Source organism: Olea europaea, chromosome 16, assembly GCF_002742605.1.
Source record: "Olea europaea var. sylvestris chromosome 16, O_europaea_v1, whole genome shotgun sequence".
NCBI classification, from domain to species: Eukaryota; Viridiplantae; Streptophyta; class Magnoliopsida; order Lamiales; family Oleaceae; genus Olea; species Olea europaea.
The window spans coordinates 9,175,872-9,180,556 of NC_036252.1; positions in this window are offsets into that span (position 1 = coordinate 9,175,872).

A 4,685-nucleotide genomic window follows, 5' to 3' on the forward strand; every position below is an offset into this window, starting at 1 on the left:
TTTTTTCTCTTTTTTCCCCCCCCCCCCCCCCAAGCTTTGTGAATTTCAAAGTATTTTGATGTGTTCTTAATGTATTTTTGTGTAATGGGGTACGTGGTTGATGGTTTTGATATGATTCTCTTAATTCTTTAAGTTCATATACAATTCGAGTATTTACAAATTTCGAAACATCTTGGATCACTAAGATTCTTTTGACGTGTTTCGAGATACTTTGGGCCTCATTTCGGTGTCAATATATCCCATTTTTGGAACATTTAGGGAGCATTTATGCTCAATTTTACACATTTTGTAGTGTTTAGGTATACGTTCACCCTAACTTGATTCATTTTGGTGAGTTTCGCCATATTTTGGTGCAATTTGCTTTTATGCTTGTGGATTTTTGCTCATTTAGCAAGTTCAGGAATATTTCACATATTGGTAAAACTAGAGATATTTTGACATGCTTTGATTCATTTTGCATTTTGTGAATTTTTTTGACATGCGTATTTTTCAATTTTGCACATTTTGGTGTATTTGGGATCCCTTAATGCAATATCTTGCTTTTTGCCTTCTTTTTAGCTTTGCAAAATTCAGGTACGACTATTAAAAGTTTTGGAAATAGCTCGGAACTCTAAGATTTGTTTGTCGTATTTTGGAACACTTTGGGACATTCTTCAATGTCAACATTGCATATTTTGGACAATTTTGATGGTATTTATGCTCAATTTCATATATTTCGACGAATTTAGCTGTGTTTTTACCTATCTTGATACATTTTGGTGAGTTTCATCACGTTTTGTTGGAATTCGGTTTCATATTTGTGGACTTGCATGCATTTCCCTCATTTTGCAAGTTTAGGTATATTTGGCATATTTTGGGGCGTTTTGACATGCTTTTGTAAACATTTACCCATTTTGGTAAAACACATGTATTTTGACAATTTAAAAGCTTTTAAGCATGTCCCGATTCCTTTTTGTCAATTTCGCACATTTCAATGTGTTTAGGATCTCCGTAATGCATTTTCGTAAATTTTGACCCCTTTTTGAGTTTTGCAAATTCCAATGTATTTTGATGTGTTATTTGTGTATTTTCGTGTTATGCTACGTGTTTGATTGTTCTAATAGAATTCTTATGATTCATTACGTTTAGGTGCGATTTGAGCATTGACACACTTGGAAATATCTCAGAGCGCTACAATTCGATTCGGGGCATTTTGGAACATTTTGTTAAATTTTTGGACATTTCAATATAACTCGTGCACTTTGATAATCTTTATAGCGTATATGCAGGTATTGATAGATATTTATCCATTTTGTACACTTTGGTAATATCTCGGGAAGCTACAATCTTTAGATTGTTTTGATACAAATCTTGTATTATGTAAGTTCAGATACGATTCCAGTATTCACACATTTGGAAATATCTCAGAGAGCTAAAATTTGATTCACATGCTTCGTAACACTTTGGGCCATCCTTTATCGTCAATATTTCACATTTTTTAACATTTCGGGGCATTTTGTGCTCAATTTTATATATTTCGGAGGGTTGGTGCAATTTCATTTGATGTTTGCGGAGTTTGGTGCATTTCGGTCATTTTGTAAGTTCAGGTATAATTGCGTATTCCGTGACATAGTGAAATGCTTTGAAATTTTTTTTTTTTTCATTTTAGTAAACTAACGCATTTTGATACTTTTTAGAGCATTTCAGAACTTTTTGATAACTATTTTTCAATTCACACATTTCGGTGTCTTTGGGATCCTCTTAACACATAGCACCTTTTTGCCCTTTATTGAGCTTCACGAATTTCAATGCATTTCGACGTGTTTTTTGTGCATTTTCATGTAATATGGTACATGTTTCATTGTTTTGATACAATTCTCGTAATTCATTACATTCTGGTACGATTTGAGCATTCGCACATTTGGAAATATCTTGCAGTGCTATGATTCAATTCGCGTGTTTTAGAACACTTTGGCCCATTTTTTGGTGACATATTGCGTATTTTGGAATATTCTGGCTCAATTTTCTACATTTCAGAGTGTTTGGCCATGTTTAGCCTATATTGACACATTTTGGCGAGTATTCATAACATTTCAGTGCAATTTGGTCTTATATTTGTGGATTTTGGTGCATTTTCCTAATTTTACAAGTTTAGGTATATTTGCGTTGGGACATTATGAAACGTTTTTCGATAAATTTCTTCACATTTTGGTAAACTCATGCATTTTGATACATTTCAAAGCATTTATGCACGTGTCGATGCATATTTGTCAATTTTGCACATTTCGATGTGTTTGGGATTCCCTTAATTCGTTTTCGTACTTTTTGCCCTCTTGAGCTTTGTGAATGTCAATGTATTTTGATATGTTCTTAGTGTATTTTCGTGTAATGTGGTACGTGGTTGATAATTTTGATACGATTCTCATAATTTGTTACGTTCATGTATGATTTGAGTATTCACACTTTTGAAAGTATCTCGGAGCGCTACGATTCGATTTGGATCACTTTAGGCTATCCTTCTTTGTCACTATTGCGTATTTTGGAACATTTTCAAGGAATTTTGGCTCAATTTTATACATTTCGGTAGGTTTAGCTATGATTTGCCTATCTTGATACTTTTTTACGAGTTTCATTTCGGGGGCAATTTGGATTCATATTTGTGGATTTTGGCCATATCGCTCAATTTACAAGTTTAGGTATGTGTGGCATATTATGTTCTATTTGAGATGCTTTGATAAATTTTTGAACATTTTGGTATAACTCGTGCACTTTTATAATCTTTAGTGCCCTTTAGCCTGTCTCGATAACTATTTATTCATTTCAGTGTGTTTGGGATCTCCTTAATGCATTTTCGAAAATTTTTGCCATTCTTTGTGTATTTTCGCGTAATGAGGTACCCGCTCGATTGTTTTGATACAAAATCTTGTATTTCGTAACATTCAGATATGATTCCAGTCTTCAAACATTGAGAAATATATCGGAGAGCTACAATTCGATTCATGTGCTTTGGAACACTTTGGGCCATCCTTCAGTGTCAATATTGAGTATTTTGGAACATTTCGACAGATTTTGGCTCAATTTTATACATTTTGGTGGGTTCGCCATGTTTCGCCTATCTCGACACATTTCGGCAAGTTTCATAACATTTTGGTTCAATTTGGTTTGGTGTTTGTGGATTTTTGTGAATTTACCTCATTTTGCAAGTTTAGGTGTAATTGCATATTCTAGGACATTGTGAAACGGTTTGATAAATTTTTTCTCATTTTGGTAAAACTGGTGCATTTTGATACTTTTCAGAATGTTTAAGTACAATTTTTCAATTTGCACATTCCGGAGTATCTGGGATCCCCTTAACCCATTTTGTGCTTTCTGTCCTTTTTTTGAGTATTGCTAATTTCGGTGTATTTCGATGTGTTCTTTGTGTTTTTTCGTGTTAAATGGTGCATGTTTCATTGTTTTCATACAATTCTCATAATTCTAATGTTCGGTATGATCTGAGGATTTACCTAGTTGGAAATATCTCGGAGCGCTACGATTCGATTCTTGTGTTTGGAACACTTTGGACCATCCTTTGGTGTCAATATTGCGCATTTTGGAATATGTTGGTGGCATTCTGGCTCAACTTCATACATTTTGGAGGGTTTAGCTACGATTAGCCTATCGTCATACATTTTCCCGAGTTTCATTTTCAAGCAATTTGGTTTCATATTTGTGGATTTTGGTATATTTTGCTCATTTTCAAGTTTAGGCATATGTGGCATATTCTGGGATATTCGACCCGCTTTGATAAGTTTTTTAATATTTTGGTGTAACTCGTGCACTTTGATAATTTTAGAGCGTTTAAGACTCTGTCTCCACATCTATTTATTCATTTCGCACATTTTGGTGTGTTTGGGATATCATTAATTCATTTTCGTTGTTTTTACTTTTTTTTTTTTATCTTTATGAATTTCAATTCATTTTGATGCATTTTTCGTATATTTTCATGTAGTAACCTGTTTGATTTTTCGTTACAAATCTCGTATTTCATAACGTTTAGATATGATTCAAGTATTCACACATTTGGGAATATTCCGAAGCACTACAATTCGATTCACATGTTTTGGAACACATTGGGCTAGTTTCGCCTCGCTCAACACATTTTGGCGAGTTTTGTAACATTTTGGTGCATTTCACTCATTTTGCAAGTTTAAGTATATTTGCATATTTTGGGACATTGTGAGATGCTTTTGTAAAAAAATTTCACATTTTCATAAAACTCGTGCATTTTAATACTTTTTAGAGCGTTTAAACACCATTCGATACATATTTTTCAATTTGAACATTTTTGGTGCGTTTGGGATCGCCTTAACTCTTTTTCACACTTTTGCCCTTTTTTGAGCATTGCGAATTTCATTGTATTTTAATGCATTCTTTGCGTATTTCATGTAATATGATACACATTTGACATTTTTTATACAACTCTAGTATTTCGTTACGTCCTAGTATAATTCAAGTATTCACATGATTGGAAACGTCGTAGAGCACTACGATTTGATTCACGTATTTTTTGGAACACTCTGGACCGTCATTTGGTGTCAATTACAAATTTTGGAAAATTTCAAGGGCATTCTGGCTCATTTTTACACATTTCAGAGGGTTTGGCTATGTTTAGCCTATCTTGACAATTTTGGCGAGTTTCGTAACATTTTGGTGTAATTTTGTTT